Source organism: Mercenaria mercenaria, chromosome 12, assembly GCF_021730395.1.
Source record: "Mercenaria mercenaria strain notata chromosome 12, MADL_Memer_1, whole genome shotgun sequence".
NCBI lineage: Eukaryota > Metazoa > Mollusca > Bivalvia > Venerida > Veneridae > Mercenaria > Mercenaria mercenaria.
In genome coordinates, this window is record NC_069372.1 from 31,466,933 (window position 1) to 31,480,356 (window position 13,424).

The 13,424-nt window shown below is 38.4% G+C and overlaps 1 protein-coding gene across 1 annotated transcript in view; it reads right to left on the minus strand.

Moving 5' to 3' along the window:
• Positions 1 to 13,424, minus strand: part of LOC123533211 (ATPase MORC2A-like) — a 361,550-nt gene that overhangs the window by 273,504 nt on the left and 74,622 nt on the right.

Here is a 13,424-nt window from a genome sequence, read left to right on the forward strand (position 1 = left end):
TTAGGGGTGGGGCCATATTTGACCCAAGGGAAATAATCTGAACAATCTTGGTAGAGGACCACTAGATTTTGCTACATACCAAATATCAAAGCCCTAGGCCCTATGGTTTTGGACAAGAAGATCAGAAACCATTTAACTGTTCCTGACCAATGTAACCTTGACCTTTGACCTAATGACCTCAAAATCAATAGGGGTCATCTGCTGGTCATGGCCAACCTAACTACCAATTTTCCTGACACTAGGCCCAAGCGTTCTTGAGTTATTGCCTGGAAACCATTTGACTGTTCCTGGTCACTGTGACCTTGACCTTTGACATACTGACATCAAAATCAATAGGGGTCATCTGCTGGTCATTACCAACCTCCCTATCAACTTTCATGATCCTAGGCCCAAGCGTTTTTGAGTTATCATCCGGAAACTGTTTTACTGTTCAGGGTCACTGTGACCTTGACCTTTAACATACTGACCTTAAAATCAATAGGGATCATCTGCTGGTCATTACCAACATCCCTATCAACTTTCATGATCCTAGGCCCAAGTGTTCTTGAGTTATCATCCGGAAACCGTTTTACTATTCAGGGTCACTGTGACCTTGACCTTTGACATACAAACCTCAAAATCAATAGGGGTCATCTGCTGGTGATGACCAACCTCCCTATCAACTTTCATGATCCTAGGCCCAAGCGTTCTTGAGTTATCATCCGGAAACGGATTGGTCTACATTCCGACCGTCCGACCGACCGACCGACCGACATCTGCAAAACAATATACCCCTCCTTTTTCAAAGGGGGGCATAATAAGAGAGGTAAAGATAAAGTGTATCAAAACACTATATATGTATAATTTTAAGCAAAAAGGGGCCATAATTCATAAAATATTGGTGCAAGACTTATGCACCTTGTGTCATATGATGTGGGTGATGAAGTGGAACAACTACTTCAAGTTTGAATCAAAATCCAGTCTTTATATACTGTTTACTCACTACAAATATACCTTTGAAGAGTACAAAGGCTGATTTTGGGTAATTCAAGAGCCATAATTCTCAGGCGATTTGGCTAGTTAATGAACTCGGCCGAGGAGTTATGGTCAAAAACATTTCGTTCAGGCTGAGGACTTATGATCAGACACATTTTGTTTAAGTTTGGTGAAGATCAGATGAGAAATGTTCGACTTAGAGCACGTACAAAAGTAAAAAGGCCGATTTTTAGTAATTCAAGGGCCATAATTCCAAAGTGCCTGGGCCGATTTGGCTAGTTATCAAACTTGGCCTAGGACTTATTGTCAAACACATTTTGTTCAGACTGGAGTTAATCAATATGTCTTCCACACCACTGTCTCCCAAACCACTGCATGGTGGGAGACATAATTCTAAGTAAAAGGGGGCTTAATTCATGAAAAATTGGTGCCAGAGTTGGGCGCCTTGTGTCATATGATTGGGTGATAAGGTCGAAAAACTATTTTAAGTTTGAATCAAATCAATTTAGTAATAACAGAGATATCATGAAAGTGCATCAAAATTTTAACCTGCAATTCTAAGTAAAAAGTGGGATAATTCATGTAATATTGGTGCAAGAGTTATGGCCCTTGTGTCATATGATGTGAGTCATGATGTTGAACAACTATTTTATGTCTGAATCAAATCCATTTAGTAGTAACTGAGATAGTGAAAGTGCATCAAAACTTTAACCTAAAATTCTAAATAAAAGTGGGGATATTGGTACCAGAGTTATGGGCCTTATGCCATATAGTGTGGAAGAAGATGTGGAACAACTACTTTCAGTCTGAATCAAATCCATTTAGGAATAACTGAGATAGAGTGAAAGTGCATCAAAACTTTAACTGAAATTCTAAGTAAAAAGGGGGGATAATTCATAAAATATTTGTGTGAGAGTTATGGCCCTTAAGCCATATGATATGGGTAATGATGAGGAATAACTAAAGCAAATCCATGAAGTAATTACAGAGATAAGGAGAAAAAAGAGAAAGTGTAAAACAACTTTAACCAAGGTTTGGACGTGGAAAGACGCCAACGCCGGGGCAAGTAGGACAGCTCGCCATATACTTCGTATAGTCAAGCTAAAAATCAAAAAACAAGAACACAAAGATACTAGAGCTGCTTTTGAGAAAAGCGCATGTCTCCCACAACTGCCTAATCATCTAAATAGTAAGTCAGTCTTTATATACTGTTTACTTAGAGCACATGCACATAAAGGACCCCAAAAGGACCCCCTATACTAATAGAGTGCATGCGCATTATTTTTGACACCAAAAGGACTCCTATACTACTTTAAAGTAGTATAGGGGTCCTTTTGGTGTCAAAAATGCACAAGAAATCTGAGCGTTTTTTGGTAATTCAAGGGCCATTATTCAGAAGTGCGTGAGCCGATTTGGCTAGTTATCAAACTTAGCCGCGCACTTATTTGCAAACACATTTTGTTCAAGTTTTGTGAAGATCGGATGAGAAATGTTTGACTTAAGAGTGCGGACAAGCTTTGTGACAGACAGACACACACACACACAGACAGGAGTAAATCAATATGTCTCCCACACCACTGTGTGGTGGGAGATATAAATATGCACATCTCCGCTTGATAATAAGGCTTCCTATAAAGTATGGCTAAATTCCAATCAGTGGTTGCTGAGAAATATAGAATTGTTCTATAGTATACTACAGTGAAACACCGCTCGCTCGAGCATCGATGACTCGAGCACCCGGGCTCGCTCGAGCAATTCATGTGGTCCCGGCCGATTTCCTTCTATTTTCTATGTGAAATTACCATGGCTGGGTCGAGCATCGATAACTCAATCGCTCGAGCATGACACCTGGTCCCTGTGTATTAATTTATTCTTCGTTTCTTCTGGCAAACTCGAGCAGAGGTGTCAAAATTTTTCACACCTTCTGCGGTCAGAATGTATCGGTTGAACATTTTCACATACTGTGAGAATTGCGTGATCTACTCCCCAACTATCTTAGATGTTTGTTTGTCGGTATATTTCATCTTATTAAGAGATTAATTATTGATAAAAGGCTGAAGAAAAGATTTATTTATCAAATTTCTATCGATTACTGATCACTTAAAACATTTTTTTTTTTCGGGATCGAGAAGGTAGTTATGAGATCGTAGTAATTTTAATCAGCAGTTGTTTGCATGCAAATGAAGGAAATAATAAAGCCTTTTCATAAAACTGAGATGATAATTCTGATATGCACTTGTTGATAAATAAAAATTAAAAAGTCTTAGTTGTTTCTTCACATGTGCCATTTACAAAAAACATTGAAATGTCTATCATAGATAACGTTTGTAATTAAATGTCACAAGTATGCTATTATTACGAATCACCGTTTACTCTGCAAATGCTCCCGATGAAAATTGGTAAAAAAAATTTTTTTTCGTATGTTGGTCAATGTTTGGGTCGCTCGAAACCATGGATAACTCGAGCATTTTGCTCATCCCCTTGCGACCTCGAGCGACCGGTGTTTTACTGTACTGTTGATTAATTGAAGGGCAATAACTCTTTAAACAAGAAACGTGAAAATTCCATGAAAACCAGGTTTTCAATTGGATCATGCCAACAGGCTCTTTAAACAAGAGGGCCAAGATGGTCCCAGGTCGCTCACCTGTGTAACACACCATAACAGTGTAAACATGTTTTACCTACTGATTACATGGAGACAAAAATCAGCATGTGAAGTTTGAAGGTCCTGAGTGAAGTGGTTCGCGAGTAAAGTGCCTTCATGCAAATAGTTAACGTTGGCCCCTGTGACCTTGACCTTTGACCTGGTGATCCCAAAGTCAGTAGGGTTGGTGCACTCATAAAGTACTATCAGCAAATAAAGTTTGAAGGTCCTGGGTGAAGAGGTTCGCGAGTAAAGTGCCTTCATGCAAAAAGTTAACGTTGGCCCCTGTGACCTTGACCTTTGACCTGGTGACCCCAAAGTCAGTAGGGGTGGTGTACTCAATAAGTACTATCAGCAAGTGAAGTTTGAATGTCATGGGTGCAGTGGTTCGCGAGTAAAGTGCCTTCATGCAAAAAGTTAACGTTGTGACTAACAAACGAAGGAACGAATGGACGGACAGTTGAAAAGTAATATGCCTCCCTTCGGGTGTAAACAAGCTTATTCTTTGATTTGACCCGATGACCTAGTTTTTGACCCCACATGACCCAGATAAAAAAATCATAAAATATTTCATACAGACATTCTGACCAAGTTTCATGCACATCAAATGAACAAGAGTGTTAACGCGCTTTTCCTTTGATTTGACTGGGTGACCTAGTTTCTGACCCCATATGACCTAGTTTCAAACTTGGCCTAGGAACCATCAAAATAAACATTCTGACCAAGTTTCATGAAGATAGGGTCATAAATGGGGTCCTAGGCTGTTAACAAGCTTTTCCTTTGATCTGACCTGATGACCTAGTTTCAATCCAGGCCTAGAGATCATCAAGATAATCATTCTGTGCAAGTCTGTATCAAATCAAAGCATAAATGAAACCTCTATATGGCTGAAAAGGCCAAAACAGAAAATTTTGCCCCTTTCAGGGGCAGTAACTCTAGAACCCATGATGGAATCTAGCCATTTTCGAAAGGAACCGAGATCTTATTGTGACTTAAGTTGTGTGTAAGTGTGTTTAGTTCAAATATAAAATGTCACTTCTGTCATGTTCACAAGGTAAAAATCACCAAATTTTGGCTCTTTTAGGGGTCAATTAGGGGCCGTAACTCAGGAATCTATGATTGGATCTGACAGATTCATCATGGAATCCAACATTTATTGTTGTTGAAGATATTCTGCAAGTTTGTATCAAATCAAACCATAAATGAAGTCTCTGCATGGCTGCAAAAGCCAAAATAGCAAATTTTGGACCTTTAAGGGGCCATAACTCTGGAACCCATGACAGGATCTGGCCAGTTTTCAAAAGGAACCGAGATATTATGCCAATACAAGTTGTGTGCAAGTTTGATTAAAGTTGATTGCAAAATGTTGTCTCTATCGTGTTCACAAGCTAAAAATAGCAAATTTTGGCCCTTTAAGGGGCCATAACTCTGGAACCCATAATGGGATCTGGCCAGTTTTCAACAGGAACCGAGAAAAACGAAAAAGAAAAAAAATTAGGATCTCAGTGGGATATGAACCAACACCCTTCCATTCCAAAGCACAAAAACCTATTTTTTATTTCAAATATGACCCCATTTTTCTATTTTTAGCTACACTGACCTTGATCCTGATCTGAGTGGCCTCAAATACATTCCCAACCTTTTGTGTTTAAAAAATGCTATCTACACACCAAGTATACTGACAATAACTGAACCCAAACCAAAGATATTGAGTGGAAACCATTATTCTATTTTTAGTTACAGTGACCCCAAATAACATTCAAAGCTAATTTTTCAGATAAGCTTGCTGTACACAAAGTTTGGTGGCAGTAATTAAGTCCAAAGTAAAAATATAAAGTGGAAACCACCTTTTTGATGATCACATTGAGAAAAAAAAATCTATTTTTAGAGAAAATATCTATTTTTAGTAACTGTGACCTTGACTAAAACAAGTGAATGAAGTATTGCCATGCAATACAAAGTCCCCTACTGGAAGGCACCTAATTTTCTCTACTGCAGTATAACATAATGAACTGATATCTGTCAATGTTGTATAAACAATATTGTACTATATATACAATATGCTATAACAAAACACTTGGATTAAAATTTATATATATAAAAACCTATAGTTGTTTTCATATTGAATTTTTTTGCCTGATTATAAAAATGTTATCATGTAAGTTATTTATAGTAACAACAAAGGGAAATTAATCTTTAAAAAAAAAAAAAAAAAAAATCTATATAATATAAGTCCACAAGAAACTCTTTACCAGGTAGAGATAGGTCAAAATACACCTAAAAATTGGATGTAACATGCATGCTGTACCACAGAAAAGTGGTCTCGATTTTTCTCTACCGCCAGTAATAAAAAAGTTACAAGAAAAATCTATTTATAGTAACAACAAAGGGACGTAATTCTAAAAACAAGGGTGCCTCATGGTGGTGAACATTTGGTCCAAGTTACATCAAAATCCCTCCATGCATGAAGAAGAAATGTTCCGTACAAAGTCATTCTTGAATTTGACCTTGACCTCTAAATATGACCTTGACCTTAGACCTAGGGACCTGGTTCTTGCACATGACATGTTGTCTCATCCAGGGGAATATTTGTGCCAACTGATATCTAAATCCTGCTTTGCATGACAAAGTTATAGACCGGACAGGAAAAAAATCCTCTTGACCTTTGATCTCAAAGTGTGACCTTGACCTTTAAGCTAGGGTACTGGGAGTTGCGCATGACACGTCGTCTCATCATGGGAAACATTTATGCCAAGTAATATTGTAATCCCTTGATGGATGACAGAGTTCTGGATCGGACAGGGAAAAAACCTTATTGACCTTTGACCCCCAATTGTGACCTTGACCTTTGAGCTAGGGGTCTGGGATTTGCGCACGACACATCATCTCATCATGGGGAACACTTGTGCTAAGTGATATTAAAATTCCTTAATGAATGTCAGAGTTATGGACCGGACACGAAACAGACCCTGTTCATGCTATGTTAACATTTGACTGCTAAGTGTGACCTTGACCTTTGAGCTAGGGGTTTGAAAGTTGTGCATGACACATCGTCTTATTATGAGGTACATTTGTGCCATGTAATATTAAAATCCCTTCATAGATGGGAGAGTTATGGACCGGACAGGAAAAAAGCCTTGTTGACCTTTGACCTCAAATTGTGACCTTGACCTTTAAGCTAGGTGTCTAGGTTTTGCGCATGACACGTCGTCTTCTCATGGGGAACATTTGTGCCAAGTAATATTAAAATCTCTTCATGGATGGGAGAGTTATGGACCGGACAGGAAAAAAGCCCTGTTGACCTTTGACCTCCAACTGTGACCTTGACCTTTGAGCTAGGGGTCCGGGTTTTGCGCATGACACGTCGTCTCATCATGGGGAACATTTATGCCAAGTAATATTAAAATCCCTTCATGGATGGGAGAATTATGGACCGGACAGGAAAAAAGCCCTGTTGACCTTTGACCTCAAATTGTGACCTTGACCTTTGAGCTAGGGGTCCGGGTTTTGCGCATGACACGTCGTCTCATCATGGGGAACATTTGTGCCAAGTAATATTAAAATCCCTTCATGGATGACAGAGTTATGGACCGGACACGAAATTGCGGACGGACGGACGGACGGACGGACAGACGGACGGACGGAATGACGGAAAAGCGCATTCCTATAGTCCCCGAAACTGGTTTTCAACCAGTAGGGGACTAATAAGAGGACCATGATGGTCCTGAATGGCTCACCTCTTCCCACATGACCCAGTTTTGAGTATGATGTTGTTTTTTCTATTATTTGACATAGTGACCTAGTATTAGAGCTCATGTGACCCAGTTTTGAATCTGACCTAAATATTATCAAGATAAAAATTCTGACCAATTTTCATGAAGATCCATTGAAAAATATGGTCTCTAGAGAGGTCACAAGGTTTTTCTATTATTTGACCTATTGACCTAGTTTTCAAAGGTACGTGACCCTGTTTTGAAATTTACCTAGATATCATCAAGGTGAACACTCTCACTAATTTTCATGAAGATCTCATGAAAAATATGGCCTCTAGAGAGGTCACAAGGTTTTTCTATTTTTATACCTACTGGCCTAGTTTTTGACCGCACGCGACCCAGTTTCGAAACTGACCTAGATATCATCAAGGTGAACATTCAGATCAATTTTCACGAAGATCCATTGAAAAATATGGCCTCTAGAGAGGTCAAGATTTTAATAATTTTAGACCTACTGACCTAGTTTTTGACCGCAGTTGACCCAGTTTCAAACCTGACCTAGATATCATCAAGATGAACATTCAGACCAACTTTCATACAGATCCCATGAAAAGTATGGCCTCTAGAGAGGTCACAAGGTTTTTCTATTTTTAGACCTACTAACCTAGTTTTTGATCGCACATGACCCTGTTTCGAAGTTGACCTAGATATCATCAAGATGAACATTCAGACCAATTTTCATACAGATCCCATGAAAAATATGGCCTTTAGCGAGGTCACAAGGTTTTTCTATTATTTGACCTGACTTAGTTTTTGACGGCACGTGACCCACTTTCGAACTTGACCTAGATATCATAAAGGTGAACATTCTGACCAATTTTCATGAAGATCTCATGAAATATATGGCCTCTAGAGAGGTCACAAGGTTTTTCTATTTTTAGACCTACTGACCTAGTTTTTGACCCCATGTGACCCAGTTTCGAACTTGACCTAGATATCATCAAGATGAACATTCAGACCAACTTTCATACAGATCCCATGAAAAATATGGCCTTTAGAGAGGTCACAAGGTTTTTCTATTATTTGACCTACTGACCTAGTTTTTGATGGCACGTGACCCAGTTTCGAACTTGACCTAGATATCATCAAGGTGAATGTTCTGACCAATTTTCATGAAGATCTTGTGAAATATATGGCCTCTAGAGAGGTCACAAGTTTTTTCTATTTTTAGACCTACTGACCTTGTTTTTGATGGCACGTGACCCAGTTTCCAACTTAACCTAGATATCATCAAGGTGAACATTCTGACCAATTTTCATGAAGATCTTGTGAAATATATGGCCTCTAGAGAGGTCACAAGGTTTTTCTATTTTTAGACCTACTGACCTAGTTTTTGATGGCACGTGACCCAGTTTCGAACTTGACCTAGATATCATCAAGATGAACATTCTGACCAACATTCATAAAGATCCCATGAAAAACGTGACCTCTAGAGTGGTCACAAGCAAAAGTTTACGGACGCACGGACGGACGGACGACGGACACTGCGCGATCACAAAAGCTCACCTTGTCACTTTGTGACAGGTGAGCTAAAAAAGAAAAAAATTTTTTTTTTGGATCTCAGTAGGATCTGAACAGACGCCCTTCCGTCCCACTGACTAAAAAGTAGCTTTTGGCCCAATGCTCTAGACCACTGCGCCACCATGGAATTTTCTAAGTGTGAAAATTAAATAAGTTATACTGACCTTGAACATATGCAATCCCAACCTTGGTTTTTCTATAGGCTACCTCAAGTTTAATTTCAATACATCAATGAAATTTAGTTATTGTGCAGAAACATTTCAGCAACAGCGACCTTGACCTTCACCCAAATGACCCCCAAATGCAATCCCAAGCTTCGACTCCTGTTCATCTATTTACAGGCCAAGTTTGGTGTCTATAGCTTATTCCAAACTAGAGTTATTGTGCGGAAACCAAGTTTGAAGAAGATAACATACCCCAATCTAATAACTGGTTTTCTATGAAAACCTGGTTAACAAGAGCACCGCCTTGAGGGTGCAGACGCTCATCTGATTTTTTTTTTGTCTCTGTATAATAAGTCCAAAAGGGGCCATAATTCTTACAAAAAACAGGATGGAGTTATGTTTCTTGATTAACAGAGTCAGCTTTTGATGGTGAACAAGTGTTGCAAGTTTCAAAGCAATAGCTTCGATAGTTTAGGAGAAAAGCTGACCTAAAAACAAAACTTAACCAAGAAATCTGATTTTTTAAGTACAAAAGGGGCCATAATTTTTGCAAAAAGCAATGTAGAGTTATGTTACTTGTTGTGTAGAGTCAGCTCCAAGTTTTAAAGCAATAGCTTTGACCATTAAGAAGTAAATGCAAAACTTAACCAAGAAATCTGATATTTTCTAAGTCCAAAAGGGGCCATAATTCTTGCAAAAAGTAATGTAGAGTTAAGGTACATACTTGCTGTGCAGAATCAGCTTTTAATGGCGAATAACTGCTCTAAGTTTTAAAGCAATAGCTTTGATGGTTAAGGAGAAAAGTTGACCTAAACGCAAAACTTAACCAAGAAATCTGATATTTTCTAAGTACAAAAGGGGCCATAATTTCTGCAAAAAGCAGGATGGAGTTATCTTTCTTGCTGTACAAAGTCAGCTATTGATGGTGAACAAGTATTGTAAGTTTCAAAGCAATAGCTTTGATAGTTTAGTAGAAAAGCTGACCTAAACACAAAACTTAACCAGGCAATGCCAACGTCGACGCAATAAAGTGATGACAATAACTCATCAATTTTTTTTTCAAACAAGAGGGCCAAGATGGCCCTAGGTCGCTCACCTAAGAAACACACCATAACAGTGTAAAACATGTTTGACCTACTGATTTCATGGAAACAAATATTCTGACCAATTTTCATTAAGATTGGATCAAAAAATTGGTCTCTTGAGCTTAAACAAGCATTTTCTTAGATATGACCTAGTGACGTAGTTTTTGACCCTAGATGACCCATGTTCAAATTCGACCTAGATTTTATCAAGGCAATCATTCTGACCAAAATTCATAAAGATCAATTGAAAAATACAGCCTCTATCTCATACACAAGTTTTTTCTTTGATTTGACCAAGTGACCTAGTTTCTGACCCCAGATGACCCATATTCAAAGTCGACCTAGATTTCATTAAGGCAATCATCCTGACCAAATTTCATAAAGATCAATTGAAAAATACAGTCTGTATCGCATACACAAAATTTTTCTTTAATTTGACCTAGTTTTTGACCCTAGATGACCCATGTTAAAACTCGACCTAGATTTTATCAAGGAAATCATTCTGACCAAATTTAATGAAGATCAATTGAAAAATACAGCCTCTATCGCATACACAAGGTTTTTCTTTGAATTGACCTAGTGACCTAGTTTAGTTTTTGACCCCAGATGACCCATTTTCAAACTCGGCCTAGATTTCATCAAGGTTATCATTCTGACCAAAATTCATGAAGATCATTTAAAAAATACAGCCTCTATCGCATACAAAAGGTTTTTCCTTGACTTGACCTAGTGACCTGGTTTTTGATCCCAGATGACCCATTTTCGCACTCGGTCTAGATTTCATCAAGGTAATCATTCTGACCAAAATTCATGAAGATCAATTGAAAAATACAGTCTCTATCGCATACACAAGGTTTTTCCTTGATTTGACCTAGTGACCTAGCTTTTGATCCCAGATGACCCATTTTCGAATTCATCCTAGATTTTATCAAGGTAATCATTCTGACCAAATTTCATGAAGATCAGTTGAAAAATACAGCCTCTATCACATACACAAGGTTCTTCCTTGATTTGACCTAGTGACCTAGTTTTTGACCCCAGATGACCCATTTTCAAACTCGGCCTAGATTTTATCAAGGTAATCATTCTGACCAAATTTCATGAAGATCAGTTGAAAAATACAGCCTCTATCACATACACAATGTTTTTCCTTGATTTGACCTAGTGACCTAGTTTTTGACCCCAGATAACCCAGGGCTAGCGCTGGAATGGGCATTTTGAGCAAAATGCTTAAAATGCTAATTTTGGCTCAAGACAATTCAGAAATGGCTCAAACTCTAAAATAACCTACTTTAAGAATTAAAATCAGTCAATTTTATAAAATGTTATTTTTGGACCAAAGAGTGCCAAGACAGACTGTGACAAACGTGCAATAAACAAGAGGCAGAGTCCATGGTCCATTATTAACACCATCAAGTGACAATAAACCTGTGCCCTCAGGGGTAATTAAAAGCATCTCTCACAGTTTGTTTAGCTACATTGGCACTGATTAATGAATACACATGGATCAAAGGTGTTTGTTTGTGGTATAATCATGCCATGATTGAAGTTCCTTGATTGAATAAAATATTGGTCCTTCTGTTATTATCTCATCAAAAGACAAGATTAAAATTTGATCTTTATTGTTCAAAAAAGATTGATTAAATAAAATTATTTGAATGAGTAATTCATTATTGATGGCAATAAGTATATATTAAAATGTTTTTAAATTAATTTCTTGCTTGTCATTATGGCGGAGAAACTTAGTTCTGAATCAGGTAGTTTACCTCCAAAGAAAGCAAAACTGTGAAAAGTGAAACTATGACTCTAAATCCAGCTAAAAAATGGAAAATAGAAAGCCACTGTCCCCTAAAATATGACGAATGTCATGTATCAAGATCCCAAAAGATTACTTGGGGACAGAACTATTGGGGGACAAATGTCCGTTTCAGAAATAAAGAAATAAGCACGGGGGTGGGGGGGGGGGGGGGGGCGCAAATGTCCCGATCCCGGAAAATAGACTTTCCTTGGTTGCTTGTGGATTACTTGAAAGTTATTGTGATTTATTTCAGAACTGATAAATTAAAACATTGCTTAAGAGTTGTCCCAGTAGCTACATGTATATAATATACTGTTAATTCATTGAAAAATGATATAAATTATGGTTTAAAATAAATCCATCCTTGATGCACTGTTTTGCTTATTATTACACAAGGACAGACCATTCAGTTATGAAGCATTTAATATGTTTCAACATTAATTTTGTGGATAATGGTGTTTTCTGCTGCAATCTAAGCATTTGAAATACCCCAAAATAGCCCATTTATGAAAGTATTAGGGGGCAAAGCCCCCTGTGAACCCTACCAAAGCCCTGTTATGGATAGCGGATACGCAAATGGGCATGCAAGCCTATATACAGTTACTTTATTGAGAAATGATATAAACTATGGTTAAAAAATTTTTTTTTTGGATTTAACGTCGCACCGACACATGATAGGTCATATGGCGCCTTTCCAGCTTTAATGGTGGAGGAAGACCCCAGGTGCCCCTCCGTGCACTATTTCATCACGAGCGGGCACCTGGGTAGAACCACCGACCTGCCGTAAGCCAGCTGGATGGCTTCCTCACAAGAAGAATTCAACGCCCCGAGTGAGGCTCGAACCCACATCGATGAGGGGCAAGTGATTTGAAGTCAGCGACCTTAACCACTCGGCCACGGAGGCCCCTGGTTAAAAATAAATTTATTCTTGATGCACTGTTTTGCTTATTATTCGTAACACAAGGACAGACCATTCAGTTATGAAGCATTTAGTATGTTTCAACATTTGTGGATAATGATGTTTTCTGTTGCAATCTAAGCATTTGAAATAACTTAAAGCCCAAAAGCTTCTGGGGGCACAGCCCCCTGTGAACCCCACCAAAGCCCTGTCTTGGACACGCAAATGGGCGTGCGAGCCTCTTCGATCTACGGCGTAAATATTTGGCTCAAACTTTTTTCAACCCAGCGCTAGCCCTGTAACCCATTTTCGAACTCTGCCTAGATTTTATCAAGGTAATCATTCTGACCAAATTTCATAAAGATCAGTTGAAAAATACAGCCTCTATCGCATATACAAGCTAAATGTTGACGAACGACAGAAAGACGACAGACGTCGGACGCCGGACATCGAGCAATCACAAAAACTCACCAGAGCAATCAGATGAACTAAAAATCTTCCAACTAGAACAAAAAGACAATATGCTTATCTCCTCTTGATAGTGAAGTTTCCTATGAAGTTTTACT